The sequence below is a fragment of the Tupaia chinensis genome, unplaced genomic scaffold, assembly GCF_000334495.1.
Source record: "Tupaia chinensis unplaced genomic scaffold, TupChi_1.0 Scaffold000146_1, whole genome shotgun sequence".
NCBI classification, from domain to species: domain Eukaryota; kingdom Metazoa; phylum Chordata; class Mammalia; order Scandentia; family Tupaiidae; genus Tupaia; species Tupaia belangeri.
In genome coordinates this window covers 16,430,458-16,457,494 of record NW_006159616.1, presented here as the reverse complement: position 1 = coordinate 16,457,494, position 27,037 = coordinate 16,430,458, and the positions used below count along the sequence as shown (strand labels likewise).

Genomic DNA, 27,037 nt, shown 5'->3' with positions numbered 1-27,037 from the left:
TTTCCCTCACTGCCTCTTCTTCCTTCACAATTATGCCTGAGCCCTGTATCCTTCTCACACTCTTCTGCTCCCCAAGTCCACACAATGACTCTCTCCCACACTGGTGCCCTGACTCTCCTTTGTTTGTGGTCCATTCTCCCAGAAGCAGCCAGAGTGGCTACTTAAATCCTGAATCACTTCATGGTACTCTCATACGTCAGTCAGTTCTAGAAGCCTCCATAACACTTAACAGCGAAACACTTACTGAGAACCCTGAGGGCCTGAACCAGCTGACCTTGGTCTTCTTCTTCCTGGGCACTCTCCTGCCATGCTGGCTTCTTCCTGCTTCTCAATTGAGCCCAAGTCTTTCTCACCTCAGGACCTTTGCACATGCCCCTCTCTCTGGTCTGGATCTTCTGTGGTTGACACTAAGATTCAAGTCTCAGTTCAATTTTCAGCTCCTCATTGAAGCCCTCACTCCCTGGCAAGCCAATCCATTTCCTCCTACCTTCAACATTTTATTATGAATTATTTAAGATATACAGAAAAGTTGAGAGAATTTTACAAGCACCCATATACCCACAACCTAGAGTCTATAGCTGACTATATTTTATCACTTATGTGTCCACCTAGCCGAAGTCCATCTTATTCATTCATTGTGCATTTCAAGGACACAGAGTGCCTCCCCAAGCACTCAGCATGCATATCATTAACTAAAGTCCAACATTTACACACAGTTGTGTGTGTGTGTGTTTTATTTAAGGTGAAGTATATATAGTGAAACAATTGAATGCACAAACATTAAGAATCCTAGTTGATGGATTTTTTTTTCTTTTTTTGGAGAGGTTTCTCGCTATAGGGTGCATGCACTCGCCAGACAGACAGACAGAGACAGAGAGACAGAAAGCGAGAAATCATCAGCCAGGGGACATGGACATGCCGCAATCCCTTCTCCTCCATTCTCCTCTCGGGATCTTGGGCACGCACAGACACGCGCCCGGCGTGAGTTTTAAGCCACCAGGTCCAAGACACAAACCGCAGTCAACTACATGGGAGTCCAGCAACATAGTCATTACGCTAACTGCTGGTTCCGATGGATTGTTATCAATGTATGCACTAATCATAACCCAAGCCCACATCAGGATCTAGAAAGTTACCATCAGCCCAGAAAGTTCCCTCATACCCCTTCCTATCAGTTCCCACCCACACCTCCCAGAGATTACCACTGTTCTAGTTTCACTGCAGGTTTGCCTTTCCTATTCTAGAACTTCGTACAGACTGACTCATATCGTGCATGCTCCTGCGTAAGGCGTCCTTCACTCAGCACAATGGTGTGAAATTCATGCAGGCTGTTGCAGCATCACTGTGCTATTCATGCTTTCTCTGTCCCTGAGCTTCCAGCCCATCCTTTAAGACGGGGTCCCCAATCCTTGGGCCACAGACCAGTGCCAATCCATGGCCCGTTGGGGGCTTAGCTGTGGATCAATGTGGTCTACTGGGCCAAATAATAGGAGAGTGTGGTGGGCAAGCAAACGAGGCCTTGTCTGTGTATGCAGCCACTCCCCATTGTTGATTTTGCTGCCTGGGCCCTGCCTCCTGTCGGAGCAGAGGCAATATTAGATTCTCAGGGCAGTACAGACCCTATGATTGTGTAACTGTTTCACTGTATATTGCAATGTGCTTGTGGTGGAAATGGGAGCATGGCAGATATGATACACTTGGGTCATCCCAGGACCAACCCCCGACCCTTTCCCCACCTGCTTCATCTGTGGAGGGATTGTCATCCATGAGGCACAAGGCCAGTTCCTGATGCCAGGAAAGCTGGGGAATCACTGCTTTTAAAGGAAGCTTTTTTAAGGCAGGGGCATCCCTTGTTTTGCTCATGGTTGGATCTCAAAAACCTAGACCTATGCCTGTTGTTTCATATGTGTTGGTTGGGTGTAAATGGTGTCAGTCCTCATCCAGAATGGAGGCTTCTGTGGGCCAAGGAGGGAGACAGGGCTAGCTTGCTGCTTCCTTGGATTCTTCCCAGTCCCCCCTGCAGCTGTGGCCAGAGGCAGAACTTGGTAAAGACATCAGAATGGATGAGCTCCTCCGACTCCCCTCCCCTCCTCCAATCTCTCCTGAGCAGAGAGAAAGTTTGCTCTTTAGAGATGCGGTTTAAACTGGCCTTCATTTGGGTAGAACTAAAGCATCAGAAGGGCTTTGGAATGCCCAGGAAGAGCTGCCCTGGGGACACAAGGCTTGAGAAACCTCCGGGAGGTTAGCTTGGAGGATTCAGAAGGAAATCCAGAGCAGATATGTTTGTTGATCCTGAATTGCTAAAAGATTTCTTAATTTGGAGACCAAGTTCTCAGAAAAACACTGACAGTTCCACAGAAATGAGCTCCCGTGGGGTCTCACTTTGCCCTTGCTGTGCTCTCAGTTTCTTTGCTGGTGGGGGTGGGATGGCTCTGAGGCTCAGGGGACCGCTGTGGGTGGATTAGAAGAGGAGTGGTGTGGGAAGTCCCCTGCTGAGGTCCCTGATGTGGATGCTCCAAAGTCTGAGCCCCTCTGTCATGTCGGGTGGTGTGAACTGTAACTGCAGGCCCAGCCCACATCATCCTGTGAGCCCCTTCTTACCATTGGGGTGCATGTGACAGACTGAGAGGGCTTCTGAGTCCTGAGGCAAGAGCAGAGCCAGACTCATGGAAGCCACAAAAGCGCCCCCAGCCAGAGCCAGCAGCCATGGGAGCTTGGCTGGAGGGAGGTGGCTGGAGAAATCTCAGCTCAGAGCCCTTTTCCCCACCTTGGGAGGGCAGAAACAAGGACTGGGGCCTCCCTGACCACAGCAGAAGCCTCTGGGAAAAAGCAAGTTTCCCTGGTTTTGTGAGAACTACAGGGGACCCAGGTGGAACTGGAGCAAGAAGCTGGAGGATTTTGCCTGCCCTTTGGGCTCCCAAGGCCCAGTCTTCCTAAGGGAGGTTGGGGGCCAGCATCTTGCTGACCCTGAAGACAAGGATGTGGCCCAGATCAGGGATACAAGATAAGGAGAGAGTCTCACCCATTCCATGGAGAAAACCTCACCTATCTGCAGCTTGGTGCTGAGTTGGAGGTCTCCTAGGTGCACAGGGAGCTGGGGAACCCAGGCCAGAGGCAGCAGCAAAATGGCTCATCTCCTACCGAGATCTTCCCTTGGAAGGGCTGACCCCTGACCTGGGCCCTGCATGCAGCCTGAGCTCCAAGCACCTCCTGACTCTACACTTTACTGGGGTGGAGGATCTGGCTGTCATTTTTACTCTCTCTCTCTGGTCCTTAGGCAGGGAGACCAGGGAGGTAGGCAGGGCCCATCCAGGCTCTGCTCAGGCCTAGTCCAGCCCCTCATGTGTAGTAAGTGCTCACTTAGTCATGGGCTGACACATTGCAGACCTCGGTGCTCACTTGGGTCCGAACAAGCAAGAGACAGAAAATGCAGGCCTATATAGATCATGGTGTACCAGGGCATCACCAGCCACCCAGGACGTGGTGCCAGAGTCTGTGCTATCTCCATGCCCTCGTTCCGGGTGGAAAGGTGGGCAAACACCTGGCTCAGAGGTGCTTACCTCAGGGCCATCCTGGCTACCAAGTGTACCCAAGACAACCCACAGTCCCAGGAGGCCAAGCCTCTTTCCCAAAGAGGCCTGGACAGGGCCAGCTCCTCCTGTGGCCTCTACAAAGCCAGGATTCAGAAATTCTGCCAGCAAACTCTCCCCTGGCTGCCCACCCCCACATCCCACCCTCTTCTAGCCAGGCCCTCCTTGCATCCCTTGGTATCTCAGACCAAACTGGGGGCCCCTGTGCGCACATTAGGCAGCTGCTGTCTGCCATTTGTCACCTATGTCTCCATCGTACCAGTCTCTCAGGGTGTGTCAGAGCAGTTACTCCTACCGCTCCAGGGGACAGGTGTTACCCGTGCTGACAGCCGCTCCATGCTCTCTGACACAACGTCCTCTGCTTCCTGCAAGCAGCTGCCTAGGGCGGCAGCTGGGGGAGATGAGATGAGCTTGGGCATGGCACTTCTTCAGCCTGAACCACAATCCTGGAATACGGATAGCACCAAGCAGGAGAGTTACAGCAGAGTGAGAGTCCAGCCCCCTTGGGGCTTGGGACTGTGTAAGCTCTGCTGTTTCTGCAGCGTCTGGCACTATCCTCATTGCTGAGACCCTGCTGGACTCTAGGCCACTGGGTGAGGTCTGGGGTCCAGAAGAGCTTCTCCCACTGAGTCAGGGTTACTCTCTACCACCCCCACCACCAGCCCAGGCCCCTCTCAGTTTTAGAGAATTCAGCTTTGTTGGCAGAATCAGCAGGACCTCAAAAACTGCTGGCCCATCCCTGTGGTTGTGCTTAAGAAAGCTGCCACCTCAGAGCTCATATGATTTAGCTGGGGCACCCAGTAAGTTAGCAGGAGAGCCGGGCTTGTGCCCTGCTTCTCCCTGCCAGGCCAGGGCTCTTTCAGGGACTCCCCTCTACATGGAGATTATGGGCTAGCCACAGCATTTTTAACATTCCAGACCAGCTTCTCAGGCCACCCCAGCATGCAACTCAGCTGCCAGTCATTGGTGTCTGATCAGAGAATGCATGCTCACAACATTAGCCCAAGTCGAGCCTAATTAGATAAAAGATCATTCTGCTGCCAGAAACAGATCATGCTTTCTCAGCTCCAGAAATGATGCAGGGATATAACTGCTGTTTGGGATGATGATTGCCTCTTACAGGAAGAAACATGCAACAGCCCCACAACTGCTGCGGCACATTGGGAGATGGCCAGATTTTTGTAGGTATTAGAATTTTGTCCCATAAGACAGTGCTGTGCTGGTAAATGACTAAAAATCAGCTCTCCAAGAAAAAAAAAAAACAAATGCATGATTGGTAGCATCTGCCAATTTCCGTGGTGTAAATACTCCTACTATGCTGACTTCAAGCTACCAACATGCTGTCCGTCCAGTGGCTCATAAAATTCTCCAAATCTTAATAAGCCAGTCCAAACTCACACTAGCACACCACTGCTTTACTGTGTGAGTGTAGTACAAACACAGGGACCAAACCCACATCCGACCTCATAGAACCTGTCTGGGCCTCTCTACTTCAAGTCTCTCTCTTGAGTGTCTACTGGAGAATCTCTGAGCCATGGAGATTTATGGGACTGAACAGGGCCTCCTTTGGGCCTCTGAAACCTGACTCCCAGGTGGTCTCTGTACCCACGTCAGTCATCCAGCTGTCTTGCAGTAGCTGTTGGGCTCAGCTCTGTAAGACTGAAGAACCAGCCTTAGAATCCCAATGTAAAGCCAGCTCCCAATCTCAACCCATCCTGTCCCTCCTGCCCCTCTCTCCATGCCTAGGATGACCCAAGTGGACCCTTCATCAAGGTCATGGTGATACTGCTGTTGGAGGCAATTTTGACAGTCAGTTACACTGCAAGTGAGCCTCGTCTTCCCTCCCTGGGACTCCACATCTCCAAGGTAGACCTGGGGCAAAGTCCTGGCTCCTAAGATCCCTTTGAGAGAACTCATGGGAGGCAGGAGCAGAGGCTTCCCTGCTCTGCCTTCCTTGCACACCCAGGCTCTGGGTTTGAATCTTTCTCTGTGCCTTACTTTGGAGAAGTAACTTAACCTCTCCGTGCTTCAGTTTCCTCAGTCATACAACAGGTAAAAGCAGTACCTGTCTCAAGGGTTGTTGGGAGGGAAAAAAGCCCTAACATATAGAACACTTAGCATGAGGCCCAGCACAGAGCGAGAACTCAGTAAATGGGAGCTGTGGAAGTAAGAGACATTTCCCTCTGCCTGGTAGCCAGTCTCTCTCCCACCTACTCCTCACTTCCGGTAGCAAATACACGAAGGTCCCTCAGAAGTTATTGGCTACCGTGGAGCAAAGCGATTGCAGCCACCGAGAGGAGCTCAGAAAGCCTCACTCAGTGTCTAGTGTCTCTGGGCCACCCTAAGCACTATCAAGGCTTTACGGCCAAAGGAAAAGTTAGTAATACTAACTTACATTTGAACTTCTAAATCTTTATTTGAATTTTGATATTTTGCTCATTATAAATTTTTGCATTGATTTTGATATTTTAAAATATTGCACTAAAATAGCATTTGCCTTGAGACTGACTGTTTTGGTGCCCCCTGAAATTTTCACCCTCATAGCAGCTCTGACTGGGATGTCCACTGATGACTGTTCCATGCTCAAATGAATCCCTAATGAAATGATTTCAGAGAACTCTGCAGAAGAAACCATAAACAGATGTCAGACCTACGGTGGCCTGTAGGATAGACGGAGGACATGGCTCCTTTCATCTCTATAGTGAAAGGCCTGTACAGGGCCTGCCCAGAGTCGGTGTTTGGTCCTTGACTAAGGAAAAAAGAAACAAAGGACTGGAAGGAACTGAAACTGTCCCCAAAGGCCGAACTTTCCAAAGCATTCCTAGGGAACCCCTGGCCTGCCCTTTGCCCTGCTCACTGCCTCTCACCTCCCTCAAGTCTGAGTTCTTCACTGTGTTTCTGCTAGGGCCTTCTCAGTGCCCACACTTCACAGTTCTGCCTCAGAGGAAGGACCACTCTGTGCCTTCGTCCCTTCGTTACTTGGGGAGGAGGCCCTGATAGCTGTGACCCTGCAGGCTCAGGTCTCTCCTTGCACAGGTGTCAGGGCACAGATGGCCCTGGGGGTGGCAGAGTGTGTGTGTGTGTGTGTGTGTGTGTGATGTGTGTGCATTATGTGTACATATATGTATGACCCAGCTGAGAGGCCTCCTAGTTTTTGTCAGAATTGTGGTCATTTTCTGTCACCTGCCCACTCTTCCTCCTTTGGAAACATAGCCCTCCCTTTCCTCCTCTGGACTCCTCCCCTTGGCCATCTAGTTCTCTTGAGAGGCTCATCTTTCATCCTGGGAGCTATTCGGGAGGCCAGAACCACCCTGTAGCCGGGAACTAGACTGCAAGCCAGAGATACCCTGGGGCTGAGCCACAGTGGGGGTGTGCCCCTGTAGGATGCTGAGTGGAGGCTGGGGTGGCCAGGGATAGGTCCAGACTCTTGTCTCTTACATCCCACCCCCTCCAAAGAGTCTATATCATCCCCAGCTTTATTCCTTGACCCTTGAGAACCAAAAGGACCCTGGGAGAGAAGGGAATCAGAAGTGACAAGTCAGCCCATTTCTACCCAGTCTTCTTGCTCACCTCATCACACACACACACAGAGTACACACATATACACACATATACACATGCATGTACACAGTATATACATACATGCAAATATGTACACAGACATGCATGCAATACACATGAAGCACATACAGACAATACACACATGCAGCCCCAACATAGCCATATTTACATGTGTGTACATGCATACAAACACACATAATAACATACTTATATGCATACACATATATACATGGCACCTGCACACATGTACACATGCATACACATATATATACAAACACATGCATACCCTGCCACCCCCAGGGCCACCTGTGCTGTGACACTTATGCAAGGTGGGACCTGAGCCTGCAGGGGGCAGGGTCATCAGGGCCTCCTCTCCAACTTAAACCAAGGAACGGAGGCACAGAGCCATCCTGCCTCTGAGACTGACAGCATTCCACAGAACGAGATTTCCTCTTTGGAGGCTTTTACAGGTTATTTAGTAACACTCGGGCTCCGTGGGAAAAGCGCATGTGAACTGGGGGCTCCTAGGCTCTGGTGGAGTTGCAGCACAAGCCCAGCTCTTTCTGGCTTCAGGCTTGCTCTCCCCCAGCTCTCTGCTGATTCCGTATCACGCCCTGGCTCTTCCGTCCAATGCACTACCTACTCCGATGAGGAAGATCGACGTTAATGTAAGCAAACCTGAAAGCAAGCGGCTGCTCTTGCTGCAGCTTAAATCATTGGAATTAGAGGAGCAGGCAAATTTACCCAGTGGCTGCTGGATGCAGAGTCCTTACTAATGCAGAAATTGTGCCTTTCAAGGGTCAAAGCACAGCCCCAGTCAGCCAGGTGTGGGGGTCTGGAGCTGCAGGGGAAGGTGGTCACACCTGAGGCCACAAAGATTCTCTGAGGGGGGGTTCTCGCCTGCCCCTAACACCTGTGGCACCCGTCTTGGCCTCTGCTCTCTGACTTATCCTGAGGGTACATCTGACTTGGATAGGAAAGCCTCTGAGTCTGATGCTTCTTCCACTGGACTAGCCACCTTTGTGAGGTCCTGCTAGTCCCCAGAATGGCCTTAGAAGCCCTTCTATGCCTCCTCTCTGGAAGAAGATGGAAAAAGGAAAAAAGCTTTCTGAACCAAGGCCCCCTGTTGGGATGAGTCTCTGCCCTGGAGATCCCCATTGCTTTGTTTTCCTTAGCAGCCCCTTGCTTTATCCTACCACAGACTGCCTATATCCTCTCCTGCTGGTGCCTTTCTAGAAACTGGAAATGTTTCCCCATTGAATATGAATTCTATCTGCAAACTGGAGAGCTCCAGCTCTGTTTCAAGGCCAGTCCTTGTGACCAAGGGCAGCTCTCCACAGTCACACCCACTGCCTAAAGCTCAGCAAACTTATGATTAGAAGTCCTGGTCCCAGATAGGCCTCATTGGCCCAGGCCCTGGGGTGGGGCATCCCCATGGCCCTACCACTTTCCCCTCTGCAGTGTTCACTACAGGGGTTGCAGCCTGATTAGAAATGCATTCAGGAGGAGACCAGCAGGTGGCGTGGTGTTTAAGGTGCTGGACACTCCCATATGGCTGACTACGGTTTGAGTCCCAGACCTGATGGCTTGTTTTCTCTTTCTCTGTGTGTGTGTGTGTGTGTCTGATCAAATTAAAAATAAAGTGAATGAGTAAATAATTAAATAATAATTCTTAAAAATAAAATAAAAAGAAAGAGATGTATTCAGGAGACAAAGGAACCCCAAGAATACCTGGTTCTGGAGATTCAGTGACACCCTTGGGCAGCCCTCTCCTCCCCTGTAGTTGCTGATACTCAAGCCTGAGTGTCCAGTTAAGACTTTAAACAAGAACTGGAAGGCCCTATATTTAAAGTTCTTGACTTGAGGAATAAAATCGTGTCAGCAGGAGATGGGCTCAGAACATGCTGTAGCTTGCTGCGTCAACAGATGGTGTAGTAGTTATGTCACTGGACTCCTACATGACTGACCATTGTTTAAGTTCTGGACCTAGAGGCTTAAAAATCATGCCGTGGGGCCAGCAGTTAGCATAATGGCTATGTCGCTGGACTCCCATGTAGTCGACCGTGGTTCGAGTCCTGGGACCGAGGGCTTAAAACTCATGCTGGGCACGTGTGCGTGTGTGCCCAAGATCCCCAGAGGAGAATGGAGGAGAAGGGATTGCGGTGTGGCCATTCCCCCTGGGGGGTGATTTCTCGCTTTCTATCTCTCTGTCTCTCTCTGTCTGTCTGGCGAGCGCACGCGCCCTATAGCAAAAAAGCTCTCAAAAAAAAAAAAATCATGCCGGGAATGTGCATGCCCAAGATCCCAGGAGAATGGAGGGAAAAGGATTGCGACACGGCCATCCCCTCTTGGGGGGTGATTTCTCACTTTCCCTTTCACTGTCTCTGTCTCTCTCTCTATCTGTCTCCAGCAAATGCACATGCCCTATGCAAAAACCTAGAAAAGAAAAGAGAGAGAGAGAGAGAGATAGAGAGAGAGAATGTGCTTTAGCTTTCCTAATGTGTCAGGTTGGAGGTTCGACCTCGTTCATTTATTCATGCAATGAGAGTGCCAAACCCTCTTCTGATCCTCCAATAAGTGTGTATTGTGTGTCTGCCTATGTTCTTCCTATACTGACGTCAGTTCTATTATGCATATGCCTCCTCCCATACCCCAGCCTGAGTACACCAATGGTCATGTTCCCAAGGTATACATGATGAGGTGGGTCAAGGAGCTGTGTCCATCTCCTGGGTGCCAGGAGATACCATCTCTAGGAAGAGCATGACCATCTGCAGTTGGCTGCTGCCCACTGGTGACTGAGCCACTTGGGATTGCTGACCATTTTCTGGTGGATATTCCTCCTTCATCATCCCCCCGTTGACCTTGGGCAGCTTTCTAAACTTCTTGGACTTTAAGCTGCTCCATCTGTATATGGGTATTACAAACTCATTTTGTAGGGGACCTGGTAAAAATTGTGAGAAATCACCTATGTAAAATCAATATATAGTTAGTGTACTCTTTGTTCTTCCTCTTGGCTCCCTTTGTTCTTCCTTCCATGTGACACAGTGGAAGTATCTCTCCTTCTCTGAGAAAATAAGATTTGGATCCAAAGTAGACTAAGCATCCCCTGCCCTCACCTTTCAGTCTGACAGTTTAAGAGCCAGCCATTCCATTCTTCCTCCCTTCCTCCCTCTTCTGCTGCCACCTCCTTTTTCTTCCTCTTCTTCTTACTCATGCCCAGATTCAGTGCTACCATATATCCCGGCTGCTTGAACCTCCCTAGTCCTCAGTGACTTTCCTAGTTAGGTCACCTGTAGGAACAGGCTTGAGGCCTCCTATGCATATAGGAAAATCAGAATGGCTATTAGTTGAGGCCCTCTTAGTGATGGAGTGAGCCCTACCTTAGGAGAGGGGCATGGTGCCTGCCATACCCTATGCATGCTCCTATTTGTCTCTATGCCCTGTTTTCAGATGCATTCAAAGAAGATTCAGCCATCCAGATGGTACACTATGTGGCAGAAATCATTAACATTTTTAGCACTAAGGACTGGTTTCGTGGAAGACAATTTATCCATGGACCAGGATAGGGGTGGGGGGAAATGGTTTGGGGATGATTCACGTTCATTACATTTCTTGTGCACTTCATTTCTATTATTGTATTGTAAAATATAATGAAATAATTATACCACTCACCATGATGCAGAATCAGTGGGAGCTCTGATCTTATCTTCCTGTAAATAGACAGTCCCATCTGGGGGCTCCTGTGAGAATCTAATGCTGTTGCTGATCTGGCAGGAGGCAGTGCTCAGGCAGTAATGGGAGCAATGGGGAGTGACTGTAAATACAGATGAAGCTTTGCTTGCTTGCTTACCACTCACCTGCTGCTGTACAGCCCACTTCCTAATAGGCTACAGACCGGTACCAGTCTATGACCTAGGGGTTGGGAAGGAAGGCTTCTGTTTAGTATCTTTACAGAAGGACCCAAATAACTCACAGACAAGTGTTCTTTTGTGGAGTCTTTGTCAGGGAAGGAAAGAGCTGTAAGGGCACAGTGAGGCTAACTGGAGGCAACTCTTCCAAAAGAGACCATGCACAGAGATGATGCAGATCAGTCCCCATTCACTAATGGCCACCAAGGTATCCTGCTAGGCCAGGAATCTTGTTCTCAACATGCTAGAGGAGCTCACTCTTCAGGCAATAATGCATACAATTATTAGAGGACAAGCAACAAGACAGGTTCTGGGAACACAGCAATGGACAAGCCTCAGGAAGCTTTTGGTACAGAGGGATGGCCCAGACAGTAAGTAAAGACCCCAGGGGACCTGGGGGTAAGACTGTTGCCTTAAGTGATTAAAAGAGCGAAACCCTTAGCATGGCCAACTATGGTTAATATCACAGGCCCAGTGGCTAAAAAAAATACATGGGTTGTGTGTGTGTGTGTGTATACCCCAAATTCCAACAAGATGGAGAAATGGAGGAGAAAAGATTCTGATGTAACACAACCCATTAGGAGATTCTCTCTCTCTCTCTTTCTCTCTCTCTCTCTCCCTCTCTGTCTCACTGGCAAGTCCAATTATAAAAAGAAAGAAAGAAAAAGAAAGAGTCACCCTGAAACTATCTGGTTTATAAATATTGACTTTCATATATCAAGTCTTTTTAAAGTGGGAGCATACTTGACCTTTCTATCCTTCTAAGAAAGACCAACCCTCCATCCCCTGCAGGGCTGAAGTCAGGCTGGACAGGGCCATTTCCATGCCAAGGACCTTGAGCCAGCATCTTGTGACCCAAGAGAAGTGGGGACATGTCCCTCCCACTCCTCTATGCCTGGTCCCCTGAGCAGAAGGACTGACTGGCTACTGGCATCATCAGCTTGCTTCTGGTGGCTCAGCAGATGGGGTGACTTTCAGCAGTTACAGGAGGGCACTTAGATCCCAGTGGAAATGTGCACACGCTTGGATATTGGATCTCACGAGCCTGTCCTGCCATGTGTCTGAAGGTGAAGCCCTCCCCCAACAGCCTCTCTGCCTTATGACTGTTTTCTCCTCTAAAAGTGATCTGGGCATTCTGGTTAATGTCACAGACTTGACGGGAGTAAATAGCTCATCTCCCCAAACCTAGAATCATGGCCAGTCTGACATATCCCATGCTATGCTTCCAGGCTTCATATGGCTCTTTGTGTGATTCTGAGGACTTATTTCCATGAGAGATGCAGTTAAAAATGTGTAGTTACTATTTGAGGTGTCAATCTGTCCAGAAACACAACAGTTAGTCCTCAGTGCAGTTGAAACTATAATTACCAAGAGTGGCGTTACAAGCTGCCCCATACCCAGTGACCAGAGGCCTTGGCTCCAAGTCCATATCTCATCAGGGTCTGTGCTAGAAGGGACACGGTGGTCTTCTGATACAGCAGTGAGGATTAAATACCCACTTCCTTATCAACTTATTGGAGATGACCTCCTTGGACACTGAAGAGAAAAGCATTGCCCTCTCTGAAATTAGATGCTCTTCCTCAGGGTGACGCTGAGCCTCCAAGTTGAGGATATGACCACAAAGCAGTTTAGGACTTCCGATGTTGGTTGCTAAGGCATTAGCGTCTGTACTTGTGTCTCTCAACTTGCCCTCGAGAAAGCCCATGGACTCCTGCTTCATTCTGCCAACTCAGCTTTTGTTCTATGAATATCATCGACTTTGAGCATTTGAAGGTTTCTTTGTTTGCAAATAACCTAAGAAAAACTCCTTTTATCCCCCCCCCCCAGCAAATTAAAAGAAGGTTGTAGCTCATGTTCAACCACCACATCTAAAATCCTCCAAGCTTTTTTTAATAGTATTTCAGTCTGCATGGCACCTCCAAGAGACTACCCTGCCCATCCCCTGCCCTTGCTGGAGCCATACCACCATTGGCCAGATCTGGCAGAGGCAGGCTCACTCCATCTGCCATCGTTCCCACTCGTAAAGCCTTCTCTCGAAGGGAACTTTCTTGTTGCATAGTCATCTTACGGGCACAGGTGTGCTCTCACACTAACTTGGTGCTTGCACAAACACAAGCAATAGAGGTGAATGCTATTTACAACACTTTCAGGGAAAGGCCGATCGTTGCCTTTAATCCCCCTGTTTGGGTTTAGAGCAGACACTGAAGGAAAATGGTTCTTGATGGGTTCTGTGTGTACTACTGAATGCTTGATTGTTTAAAATAGGACTTGGGTAGGCATTGTTTTGGTCATTAGTTAACGTAGCTGGGTGGGGAAAAGGGAGAGAGCTAAATAATTACGAGCACTTCAGTGATTTTTTTTTTTTCTACTGACTAAGGTTAAAATGAATAGTGTTGATCCGTTGCCCAGGCAGTAGGCTTGTTAAAGGAAATGGTATTTAAAATGATTTTTGAGCCAAAGCAATTTGGCTGCTCCAAGGCGTCCTTTATCTTTTGCTTTCAAGAGGATAATAATGTTTAAAAACGAAGTCACTCATACCATTTCCTGTCGGAAAGCCAGCTCAGTGATGGGCAGCTCCTCCTCTGGGTTTGTTTACTGGCTCCATGATGGAAAATGCAAACTTAATGGGCTCCCTTCTGTGGAGGCTTCAGTGTTCCCAAAACAAAGGCAGGTGCTGTACTTGAATCTGTGTCCCGGCTTCGGCCAGCTCATCTCCAGGAGTCTTGATTGCCGTATTGCCAATGTGGGAATGTTACCCAGCTTGGTGAGACCTCCTGAATGGGAAATCATGGCAACCACCTGGTTCCAGGGGCTGAGTAGAGGGATCTGTCTAGAAGGGGTATGCTCCCATTTGGCTCAGGGGCAATCTCCCTGCAGAAAACACAGTGGGTCACCCCGTTGGAAGGGTGCTAAGCTGTTAAGCAGGTCCTCTAGGAATGGGTGTTTCCTATCATCCCATGTGCAGGCCAGGGGCATCAGACTCATCTCTTAGAGTGAGAGGCAGGGAGTGCCACTTTCCAGGGGACAGGATAAAGGGAAGACGCTAGAAGGTCCCAAGGCCTGATCTACACTGGTTGGGACTGGGTGGGGCTTGTGAGAATAGCAGGTAAAGAGGCTCAGAAAAACTGGCTTCAGCCTTTGGCAGTCCTGGGACAACTGGCTCAAATGAGCAAGGGCAGTCCAGCCTCCTACCTGCCGCTCGCGGAAGCCCCAGAGCAGCTCGGAGATGCGATGGGAAGAAACTTCCACAGTAGCGTGTCCGCCTGCTGTCACTGTGAGGACATGGACACACACCCATACACAAACACAAGTACACACAGACACATACACAAACAGGAAGGCACACGTGCACATACAGACACATATGTGCACACATACACCCATATACACACAAATACACGTATATATACATCCACACATTCACATACACATCACACATATGCACATATACACACATAAATGTCACATACATACTCACGGACACACATATACATACACACAGAGACAAACTCATGAAAGTGCTAAGCACAGATGCTGGCACACAGCAGTGGGTCCACACACTAGCCCCTCTCCAGCCTCTCTCATTACTCAAAGGCAGATCATCCTCCGCCAGAGAACTGGTGCGGATAGTGGGTGAGAACAAACTTCCCCCTGAGGGAACAGTGTCTTCTCTGTAAATCAGGGCACTTCATTGGGGACTCCCGCAAAGGGTGCCCTGGCCACAGTTCCCTTTGGGCCAGTTTGTGATCCAAGTTTGACCACTGAAGGAACCAGGAAATTCAGGAGTATGGAACGAGGACATTTGGGGGTCCAAGTGGTCTTGGGGGTGCTCTTCACTCAGCTTGGGGGGTCACATAGGACCTGGTGGGGTGGGTGCTGCTGAGGCCTCAACAGTGATAGACAGGCCTATGAGAAATGACTTGGTTCCCCACCTCTGCTTCCCAGGCTGTGCAGGCCACCAAGTGGCCTCTCTGGTCCCATCTCATGAGGGGGCTGGAAGCCCCTGCCCTTTGCAGGCTGAACAGGGGTAATTTAGGATGGCTGCTGCTCCCTTGGTGCATTTTAAACACACTTCCAAACTCTGTTCATTTTGCCTTTGATGGGGAGGTGGCCTTCTGGGTTTTTCTTTCAAGAGATGCAGATTTAATGGACTGTGATTTTTCTCCAGATCTGCTGTTTAAAAAAAAAAAAAAAAAAAAAAAAGACAGCATTAAAAAAAGCAACTCAGAATTTCTATTTGCTCAGGGAAAAAAAAAATCTGCTTGCTATTCAGGCCCTAGATTTTCCTGAGAGATTAGTATACTCGCCTGCCAAGATGTTAGCTAAAGGAAAACACATTTGCTATAGATCAGAAATATTTATCCTTTTCTGGGCAGGAGATCCAGAGAAGAACCTCATCTGAATGTTCGGCACCTGGAAATATGAATGAATTCAATCTCCTAAGCTGCAGGCATCTGCTAGAAAGGCCAGGGCTCTGAGGGGCTGGGGAAGTCTGGACAGTTGCAGCTGAGAGAGGGTGTCCCGCAAGGCTGCTGGGGGCTGAGAGCGGGGCAGGGGTGCATGCAGAGGTCAATGTGTTAGAGGTTCAGACCCAAACAGAAGCCAGCGCATGGGCAGGAAAGGAACTGTCCACCTTGACCAGCACATAGGCCTTGCCCTGGAGCAGAGCACTTTGACCCTGCCCTGCTTTTTATGCTCTTGGAGTAGGGGCCACCCAATAGATGAGTACTCCTGCTTCTTAACAAGAGAAATGGATCCCAGGCCTCTGTCGAGCTCCATGCTGTCGCCTCTAAATGACTGTGCTCATCTTTAAAACCATCTTTCAAACTTCTTGAACTCTTGTTTCGTTGCTGCAGAGAAGAGCTGCAAGCTCATAAATGATTAAGAAACCTAATAACTATTTCCACCCAGAGGCCAGCCTACATCCTCTTGAGAGACAGATTGGAATGTTAGGGGAGTGAGTTTATAAACTGTTATCTAGTAACTTTCCTCCTTTGACTTTGTCATTCTGTGCTCATTCTGTTTAGGATTTACTTGCTCATTCCAGATGTATTCTGGGTTCTTTGTGGGAGGATGATGTAAAGGACCTGGTGGGGTGGGGAGAGAAACTAACTTATTCCTTGTGATACCAGACCTTGTTTTAAGATCATTCAATTTAGGGACCAACAGTTAGCGTAATGGCTATGTCGCTGGACTCCCACGTAGTCAACCATGGTTTGCGTCCTGGACCCGGTGGCTTAAAACTCACGCCGGGCACGTGTGCATGCGTGCCCAAGATCCCAAGAGGAGAATGGAGGAGAAGGGATTGTGGCGTGGCCATCCCCCCTGGGAGGTGATTTCTCGCTTTCTGTCTCTCTGTCTCTGTCTGTCTGGCGAGCGCACGTGCCCTATACCAAAAAAGTTAGCGTAATGGCTATGTTGTTGGACTCCCATGTAGTCGACCGTGGTTCGTGTCCTGGACTTGGTGGCTTAAAACTCACTCCGGGTACGTGTGCGTGCGTGCCCAAGATCCCAAGAAGAGAATGGAGGAGAAGGGATTGCGGCGTGACCATCCCCCTGGGGGGGGTGGTGATTTCTCGCTTTCTGTCTCTCTGTCTCCCTCTCTGTGTCTGGCGAGCACACGTGCCCTATAGCGAAAACCTCTCCATCCCCCCCCCCAAAAAAAAAAAAAAAAGATCATTCAACTTTGAGATCCAACTTTCTATTCTATTCATAGGAACCATCTGCTCTTGACTGCCAGTCAGCGTCTACCCTGAATGTGGCAAGACCTGAGACCTCCTAGCATGGTCTGGCAGTCTCAGTCAGATTGCTAGGGCTCGTAAATCTGGCCTCTTGTTTATAGCACCAGCAAGGGCCATTAGCCTCCCAGGGGTGAGAGCAACACCCTAAACACTTTGCCGTCTTCCATGGAGGCAAAGAAGGATATGCTTGGTCTCCTTTGGCCTGGCCAGGTATGGAATGGCAATGCCTTTCCCCTGATTCGAGGGCCTTTAGGGAGATTTTTGCTAACAAGGGTTTTGTTAACTGGGGAAATGGTGCCCTTTAACTTGGAGTTCGCTAGATCTTGTTCAAATAGAATTACTCCCAAGGCTTCTCAAGGATAAACCAGTCCAGGAAAGACTGCAAATCCTGGGAATTTATAGGAGGGCTGCTTGTTTCTAGTTATCTATTTTGGTCTTGTTCAGAGTGCCTCCTGGCTATAATTTAAGCCAGGTAGATGAAAGCACCTCTCTTCCCCCTAAGGATGAGATCGAGTCCTCTCTCTGCTGGCCCCGGGCCAGTTCTCTAAGCTGCCCCCAGGAGCTGGATGGGAATGACTGCAGCAGACTGGTCTAGATCTAAGGGACAGCTCAGAGTAGCCTGGCTGTCCTCCCTGGGGCTGTCTTTGCTGGAGGTTGGTCTCACACAGGTGGCCTGAATGGGCTGGAGACTTCTCTGTACTTGGAAGCCAATCTGTGTGTTGGAGGATGAACAGGACAGAGAGAAAAGGATGTGGGGAAGCCAGTGTTGGATTCCATATAAAACAGGGTCACATGTGGAACACTCAGGCTCATAACTTTCTGGGTGTGGGGTGCCTACAGACAGGGATTCCATGTCAAGGGTTAAGTGGGATGAGGATGTGTAAGCCCCAAAGATAGACTGCAAGGAGGGGTGAGTCCAGTGTGCGCTGACTGTTCACAAGCCTATCACAGCCTGTGTGTGCCCGTGTCTATGTCCTCACGCAGCTGACAGGGCAGACAAGGGCTCCATTGGCTGCAGAATCACCCCAGCGTTACCCTAGTGACAGCCACCGTGCTAAAATGTCATGGCCAATGGCAGCGTTTCCCTAGGAACTCTCCCAGTGTCTGCATCAGGCCTTGCTTGTCTGCTATCAGCTATAATTAGAAGTGGGCCCTTCAGAAATTAAAGGCAGGGAGAGAGGACAGCATCCCTTGCCCCTGTCCTGTGGTCTCTCTGAGGAAAGGCATTTGAAAGGTCATGCTGTCCATGTCTCTGCCTCCCAGGAGGCTGCAGTCCAGCCTTTTCTTGGAGTACACAGCTCATACCCGGCCAGAGAAGAAGGCCTCTCAGTCTCAGCACCTCTAACCAGAGCTGCCTGCCCTGCCTGGCCAGGAAGCTCAGTCCGGGAGCTGCTGCTTGAGCACCCACAGGTACACACTACCTTCCTGGGTTGTGCAGAGGTGGCATGGCCTAGAGAAAGAGCCACACACAGAAGCCCAGCAAGGCTCTACCCCCACAGGACCTTGGGCCAGGACAAATAGCTGAGGCCATCAAGGCCACTGTCCTTTCAATCTCACTGACATGAAAATTCATCACACAAGATAAGCAAAAAAAAAAAAGTGGCTACAGCTTCTCCCAAGGCTACTGACCAAATGGCTCCTGTCAGGCTGGAGAAGCTGCCCCCGTCCCACCCAGAGATGGAGCCCACACAAAGCTCCATTCCCCATCCCTCAGCCATGATGGTGGGACAAAGACTCTGCCCTGTCCCTGAGGAGATCCGAAGCTAGCAGCCAGTCACCTCCTACATGTCAGCAGTTCGTAGAGAGCTGAGCCCAGGTCAGTCTCTGCAGTCCTCTGAACTCTGCTGTCTGGCTGGGTTGAGATCCACCCTGACTCTGCCTCTCACTCGTTGGACAACCGTGGGCAATCACAACCTGTCTACCATCACTGCTGGCACCCTGCCCCACAGGCACACATAAGCCCTTGTTGGCTCATCCAGGCACGTTCGTGTTGTGTCCCGGAATGGTGATATGTCATCACCTCGTGTGGTACCTTTGTCAGTACTTCTAGTTCTTTTATGAATGTTATCACTTTCATTTTCCATTGTCCCTTATCTTAAGGGGCTTACCTAGCTGGAGAGACTAGAGTGAGAGCCTGGAGGAGAGTAATGTGGAGCTCACCCAAGAGAGCAGACAGAAAACAGGAATGCACCTCACTAGGAGGCAACACTGGACCCATGTGAGGACAGTTCATTCCAGAGAATCCCACCAAGCGAGGCCCTCCTACTGTATATTCAGGACACTGAGGCATAGACAGATACAAGCGGCCCACCTGCAGCCTGGGCAGGAAGAGATCATAGGGTCACATGGCATACTGGCCTTGTCTGCTGGCTTCCATCCAAGACCCTCTGTTCTCCCTGTGGCAGGCTGTTCTTGGTGGAATGAGTCCAGCCCTTCCTAGAGCTTCCATATGGAAGGACAGTGTGCAAGTCGGGGAGGGGACAATATTGGAGGTGGGGGCATCTGCCTGCTTACTAGAGACTATCAACTGGATACAGGGGATTTCTGAGTATGTATATGTATGTGCCATGGGAGTATGTGTGTATGAAGGTTGTGTGAGTGTTGTACATATGCATGTGAATGGGTGTGTGTGTGTGCACACGAGTGTGTGCATGTGTGCACACAACTGTGCATTAACTGTATGCATGTCTATAGGAGTGTATGTGTGTGTGTACATGCATGTGTGTGGTAGTTTAGCATTTAATTTCCTCTGCAAGGCTGATGACTGCCCAGCCCTGTGCAAACTTGAGACCTTTTTGTGCAGAGCTGAAACTCCTGTGCCCACCTTGTGCACACTGACCCTGAGGACAGGAGTCTGCTTTCCCAGGCATTTGTGCCAGGTTCAGCCATCCATCTGCAACAGCAGCAGCAGCTTCTTGAGACTCTTCCTTCACTCAGGCCATTGGCATGCTCCTAGCAGCCCAGCTTTAAATACTGAGGCTCAAAGTCAGAGGTTTGAGCTGGCTCCATCAAAAATGTTGGTTTCCCTTTCCCTTGGGGTCTGTGGGTGGCCTCAGAGAGACAGAGAAGATACTTGTTTCTTTTGACAACTTAAAGCAGCGAGTCTGGGTGATATAAGCAGTATGAGCACAATATTATGACCTCTGTAGGCCCCAGGGCTTCATACACAAGTGGTCAGACCCAACTAGCAAGAGTGAGTCCAGTCAGAGATGCTGGAAACTGTAACCCAGACCAAAAGTCATCCCTGGGGGATCTAGTGGGACCCTGTCCTTTTAGGAACGTGAGCCAGTTATTACCCACCTGTGACATGAGCATGATTCGTGGCTGATGCCAGCATGTTTATGGGCCACTGCTCAAGAGACAAGAATGGTAGCTAAGCGGGATGAAGCTGAGCAGACAGCTTTTAGAGTGTTCTGAGACCCTCCAGAAAGAGGAAGGGTCTCCCTGGAAAGCTGCCTCTGTCCCTGCCCTTCCAGCCAGCAGCAATTCCAGAGCCCAGTATCATAAAGAAAAGACTAACTTTGATGAATTGCAAGTGTGGGCCACCGGGTGCAAGGTGAAGGGTGAGGCCTGAAAACAACGGTTTGTTCCCGGGATCCCCAGACCAGATGTGCTCTCCCAGCTGCCTGTCTTCTTGGGCTGTCATTTCAGACTTTGTCTTCCAGAGCCTTCCAGAGAGAGTGGACTCACCACAGATATCTATGGATGGCCTTGGGTTTAGTGGGGGTGTAAATTTTGTGGGATGAAACGACAGAGGTTGTTTGCACAGTAAACCCTAGAGGCTCAGGTGCAGGCTTGCCCAATTCAGCAAGTAAACATTTTGGGTGCCCAATCACTTGAATTCCAGATAAACAACGTTTTTGTACAGTTTAGTATGAGTCTGTCCCACATAATATTTGGGATACACTTATATAATTGATTTATTGCTTGTCTGAACCCCAAATTGAATTTGGGTCTGCTGAGGTGAAGGAGACTGCATCCTCATGTCTGGCAACCCCTGTGCTGTGGGCTTTTATTTTTATGCTTCTTCTTACTTTCCCACCCATTTCATCTACTCCTACTAAACCGAGTGTAAGTTTGGGGATTGTGTGATGAAAGGACCCCCCTCCCCGCCACACACACACACACACATACACACACACACACTGGAACCCAAATTCCTCAACTAGCTGTAGCTCCAGGGGGGTCTCCATTACTGCTGAGACTTCCCTGAGTCCCTGGGCCTCCAGCTGAGGGCATTTGGGGCCCCTGGTGTTCACAGCCAGTCTGTGTCTCAGAGGCTGCAGTAGAGGCTTGGAGCTAAGGGGTTCCCTGTCTTAGCCGAGATGCAGCAAGCTGAGTTGAGGGCTTCTACTCTGGGTTAGGAAATGAGGTACAAGAAGAGGAAGAGATTGCAGGTTGCTAGAACAGGCCCAAGGTCAATAGAAGCCTTGGAAAAGGGTTCATTAGAATCCATAGAGTGGTCTCTAACCCACTCTGCCCTCTGGAACCCTAGTTCCCCACTTCCCACTGGCCCCTAACCAAGGACAAGCCCAAACACAAGCTCTGTGCAAAGAAGTGGCATTTGAGAAAGTGTGTCCTTTGCTCTAGGAAGAAACATTTGCAGTCAAGTCTGTGCATGGAATTTTTATTCCTCTAATACAGCCTAGGCAGGATTTAGTACACAAGTTCTCCAGAGGAAATGCATTCAATAAAAATTTGATGGGCTCCGGCAGCTCAGCAGAATCTCCTTACGAATTCCAAGTGTTTGTTTGGTCCCTGGCTTGGCCAGGAGCTCAGCTACAGTCTGCAAATGGCTTCTTTAGTGAGGCAGCCTTTGGAGGAAGGACCCACCCCAACTCAGGAAATCACCGTAAGTTCCCTGTTTCTCTGGGCCAAGGAGTAGAGAGCTTCTAGCCTTCAACCCTGAGAAGAAGTTAAGCTCTGGGGCTCTGGGAAGCCCAGGGAACCAGGGCCCTCCTAATGAGATGAGGACCCTGGGCACTGGATGGGGAGCATCCCTGTGAAGATAAGAGGTCAATTAGGGAATTAAAATGAATTTACTACAGTTAGTGGGGGAGTGTAATAAATTTCCAGTTATTCTCCTCTCACACCTCTCTCTGCTCAGCACACAAAAGGAGTTCCTTTCAAGGGCTGAGAGAGGCCCGTGGCCCCTGCCCTGCAGCCTGAGGGTCACACTGAGTACAGATGGGCTCCGAGGGAGCCGCATCCATTCACCTCTCCATTCTCACTCTGGGCCCAACTCAGAGAGCAAGTTCATCAGCATCAGGTAGGCTGAGGAGGGGTGATGTATGCCCCATGGGATGGAGGAGCCTGCTGATTACTGCCCCCTCCCCTCCCTGCAGCCTCCTACAACTCCAGCTCATTGGGAAACCCCAAGCAAAACTTCTAATAGCCCTGGCCTTCATCTCGACAAAACAGTGTCCAATTATCAGAAGATGCTCCCCGGGCTCTGCTGTAGCCTGCAGGCCAGGCTGCAGACTGAGAGCGAATGTCCCTAGAAAATGCAGATGGAGGGGCCAGACAGTGGCACAGCTGTAGAACAGGACATGAGGCTGTCCCACACGGGAAGAGTCCAGGTTCGTGTCCAGAGACCTCCCTGAGTATGCCAGCTGCCCCGTGTGCCCATAATCTTGTCTGACTGAAGCTGGAGGTTGATGGCAGTGTTGGGACCCTTTGGGGATGTCACTCTGTCTCTCATTCATGGAAGAAATGAACTTTACAATATCAAGGTAATAAAGAAAAAAACTATAGATGGACAAGGAGGACCAGGAACCAAACAAAGGGTGTGCTCACAAATGGCTTCCAAATCCAGTGCATTGTGATTTCCTGACAGCGACATTCCTGTGTCCTTCAGAAATACTGCCAGCCCGGGGAGAGCCCCAGGAGTCAGCCTGGATCTCTTTGGGGCCAGGTGTGTACCTTGCAAAGGGTGAAGCCTCTGCCCTCACCCACTGCTTCCAGTGAGCAGATGAGGAGGAAAGTTGGTAAAGGAGACCCAGGTGTGGGCCTAACAACTGGGTGGCCCCCAGAGGAACATGACTTGCCTTTGCCCATTTACACAACTATAAAACACGAGGCTGGCAGTGTCTCTTCCAGGTTGAGCGCATTCCTGAAACAGTGATTGTAAAGCACTTAGCCTGGGGCCTGGAATGTGGCAAGGCTGGTGGATAAGTTGTACCGGAGGTGAGCAAAACCAGTCGTAGGCCAGGAGGCTTTCCTGGGGATCTGAGGAATCCCCCCCCCACCCCCCCCCAGTCATTTCCTAGCTCCTCTCCAGCCTTTATGTTTACAGCCAGCAGAAGGCAAGGGAAGCCCGCCCACCTGCTTGCAGTCTGCCTTAGTTACCCTGGTGATGCTCACTTCCCCTCTGCCAGGCACCACCCTGAGCCACTTCTACCCCCCTTTTACCCCCATGTCTAAGGGGATAAACCCATGCAGGGCGGAGCTGAGAGAGAGGAAGGGCTGAGAGGAGGCAGCAGCTGGGGGCCCGGGAGGGAGAGACTCAGGCAACTGCCTGACCCCAGAGGGCTTGAGGACTTCAGACGTGGGCAGTGGGGCCTTCTGGGCAGGAGAAGCTGCTCCCCACAGCCGTGTGGCGCCCGACTGCCCGCCGCGGGCTCGCGCTGGGCGCTGTTCCTAGAGCGCTGCTGTGGCTGGCAAGCTGCTCTGCGTGCAGGACTCTTCCCCTGAGAGCAGAGACCTCGCTACACAGACCGGGGTCAGGGTCGTGCCTTCTCAGGGCCAGTCAGGGCGTGGGCCCCATGGGCCACCTGCTTCTAGTCTCCAAAACTCACCTGGTCTCTCTGCCAACTGACTCAGGATAAACCCCTGGGGCTTCTAGCTTCCCGCTGGGGTTGTGTGAGGTTGGCTTCACCCACCTGCTCAACCTGCGGGAGGGAAGAGGTGGGGCTTATCAAAGGACCCTCTGTATTTTTGCACTAGAGGGTGGGCGAGGTAAAAAACAGTCTAGAACAGTGGTCCCCCAAGTTTTGCCTGTCTTTGTATAGAATGAGGTTGATCCACGCCCACCAGGAACAGCAAGTCTGATCCCGCAGAGGAGCAGACCAGCCTCCCTTAGAGCGTGCATGTGCACCTCCTAGAGCACTCCCATAGTGACCTGGATATCTTTTCTCAGAATGGCATGCCCCACCCTCCCCCATTCTGAATCACTAGGCGGGCAGGAGAGAGTCCGGTGTAGTTCACAGCCTCCCTGATAGGTGTGAGTGGACACCAGGCTCCCTGACAGGTGTGCAAACATAGCATGCAGGTGCCTCATGGGCATTCACCTGGAAACCAAACACAAGTGTGTACATGCATGTGAGCTAGCCGGGGTAGGGGAGAAAGCCCTCCAGGGTCCTTTAGCTCATGGGCCATAGGAGGGCAGGCCGCGGCTGTCCCATCCATCCACCCCGGGCAGCCCGGTGAAGGTTCCCTCTGACTTCTGAGGTCTGCTGTGAACGCTGGTCACTGAGGTTCTCTCAGGGCTTGAGAGAGGGCTTTTCAGAGATGCAGACATGAGGTACAAAACTGCAGCAGTTCCGGGTCACCTGGACAGGCAGAGCACACAGTCCAGAGGGCGGGATGGATAAGCTCAGCGTTCTGGCTCATCCCTTCCCACATCCCCAGAGCTACCTGACCTGCTGAAGAAAGTAATAAGGACGATGTGCTTGCCCAGACGCTGCTGGACAGGGAGTCAGATGTGGGGAGCCTGTCACCACTGCCCATCCTCTGAAGGCTGCAGCTTCAGGGTCCAGGCAGTACTCCAGGGGCCTCCCTCGCCAGGGTGGCTTGGCAAGGAGAAGGCTGAGCCGAGTCACATCCAACCCTGTGCAGAGATGAAGCAACACACTCTGGCCTGGCAGAGCTTATTGACAGACAACTGTGGGATGTTCTTGGGTCACAGAGAGGGCGGACACGCAGCCTACTGAGCAGGGCTGGTTGTTATTGGTCTTCTCAGCCTGGGACAGTCCCACCCATGACACCCTCACTCCGTTCCTGGGGGATCACAGGCTGGAGGCCTGGATCAGCCCCTTCCTGGAGGCACAGGAGCGAGGTCCCAGCAGGCACACCTGGTCATGTGAGTGCTCGGCCTGCATGACCTCTCTGGCCCTCCAGCCCCGTGGTTCTCAGACTGAGGGTTTATGAAGGGTCGGCCTGTAAGAGTTTGGAGCCAGTGGAAGAAGAGGCAGGACACATGATGTTGGTGGGATGAGAGCAGCTGAGACCAGAGGGAAGGCAGAGGGAGGAAGACCTCCGATGAGGAAGTTAAGCAAGATGTGGGAAATGGGTCACCCACACCCTTTGTAGCCACCCTGGTCACATTGGGCCTCAGCATTAGGAGTTGGGGCAGGAATTGGAAATAGGATGAATGTGCCAGAAACCAAAGAAAACATGCCAAGTGCTGCAAGGGAGGGTGGGGACAAGGACAGACTCCAGGTGCATGAGGGTCTTGAGCCTGCATGCCCAAGCAAGCCCACCCCAGCCCCACCCTGCAGCTTCTCTGTGCCAACACCCCGCATGCACACACACACTCACACACTTTCACACTAACACTCGAAACCCGCTCTCAGACTCACACATGCTCACACTCTCACCCTCTGACATTCATCCATTCACACGCACACATACCACGCATGCTCAGACAGCTCACGGACACTCATCCTCTCACGTCCACTCATATGCACACTTGCTCACTCTTACAGATCTGCACACTTGAACACTCGTGCTCACGTTCATTCTCATACTGCAACACACTGCAATTCAATTACGCTCATGTGCTCTCCCTTCCTGGGGCTCTGTGCGTGGGTGGTCCAGGGCCCCAGCTCTGCCTAGCCCTGCCCAGCTTCCTGTCTCCTCCTCCTTTGGAGAAAGCTGCTCTCAGCCAGAGACGCCAGGCAACCTGCAGGCTGGGGAGGGGACTTAGCCCAGCCCTCAGGGTCTATCGGAGCCATTTGGGAAGCACTTAGCTTCACTTCCTTTTTCTCTCTCCTTTGGCGCCTGGAAAACCCCAAACATTCCCAGGAGGGAAAACAGGCCCTTTATTACCTCGTGGGCTCAGAACACTGCATCGCAGTAATTGAAAGTGGCTTGACTCAAATTGCATTTTCCGAGGAGCCCTGCTAGACGGGAGTGCTGGAAGGAGGGAGGGGAGAGAGTAGAGCGGAGCTGCAGGCTCCAGCCCGATACACACTCAGGAGAGACACCCAGAGGCAGGAGCTGTCTCCTGAGTTCTCCCCGGGGTTGTTGGCAACTCTGGGGCCCAAGGGCTACAACCCAGTAAGACCAGAACCTTGAACACCCCCTAGAGACGAACCCGAGCTCTGAGCAGGCAGCAGCCAGCACCAGCACCAGCCACCCTCCTACGGAGCTCTCCAATCCCAGGAGGGGCTTTGTTGTGTTCCCAGCGACTCACTGGGAAATCTCTGCCTCGCTGCCTCACAGCCTCACAGAAGGCAGGTATACATGTGCGTTGACTGAATGCTGGTTCACACCCTGAGGACCTCTGCTCCAGCCTCTCACTCTCTCTTCAATGCCTACCTGTTCCTTCAAAAAATCATTACAATACCAGCAAGATTTATGGAGCACACACCTATGTTCTGGTGGGAGCGAAGCACTTTACTCATTATCTCATAAAGTCTGCTCAGTACCCTTGTGGGGTAGGAATTAGTATCGTGGCCACATTACAGGGGGGAAACGAGGGCTCTGAGGAATGAAACCCACTGAGAGCAATTGGAGCTGGGCCTTGACAGAGTCAGATCCTTCACCCTCCCTGATTCTCGGCAGACCTGCCACAGCCGTGGTGACCCTCCCATGAGTGCCAGGGTAGGGGGCAGCCACTACAGCTCCACCCCAGCCATCAGAAGACGCATTTAAGAAGTTTCTGGAAGCTGGAAGTGGGACTGGTGTGGTTTAAAAAAGCCTCCTCAAAAATTCTGCCACTTTGATTTGTTGCTCGTCCTGACAGTTGTTTTGAAATTCCATTTGGTGTGGAACAGCAGACTAGCAAAAGGGGGCGAGGCCTGAAAGGGATGGGAAATGCTGCTTAGCACCACCTTGACAGGTGCTCCCCACTCGGCCCCAGTGCCCTGGGCCACCTGTGGCCACAGTGCCCCATTCATGGCAAATGCTCAGATAATGTTTGTTGGTTGAATTAATGAATGAAGGAGAGAGGTGAGGAAGGAGAGAGGAAGAAAGAGGAAGAGAGGGAGGGAGGAGAGAATGCAGGGAGTGGTGA

The 27,037-nt window shown here is 50.8% G+C and overlaps 1 protein-coding gene and 1 long non-coding RNA gene across 2 annotated transcripts in view; one reads left to right on the top strand and one right to left on the bottom strand.

The window, feature by feature from the left end:
* The window catches only part of CAMTA1 (calmodulin binding transcription activator 1), a 1,029,661-nt gene that overhangs the window by 731,581 nt on the left and 271,043 nt on the right, over window positions 1-27,037 (top strand). The gene's annotated exons all lie outside the window — the stretch shown is intronic.
* The window catches only part of LOC114007255 (uncharacterized), a 6,809-nt gene continuing 5,660 nt past the window's right edge, over window positions 25,889-27,037 (bottom strand). The window contains exon 4 of the long non-coding RNA XR_003548893.1: window positions 25,889-25,935. This is a non-coding gene — a long non-coding RNA (uncharacterized LOC114007255). The remainder of the gene's footprint in view (window positions 25,936-27,037) is intronic.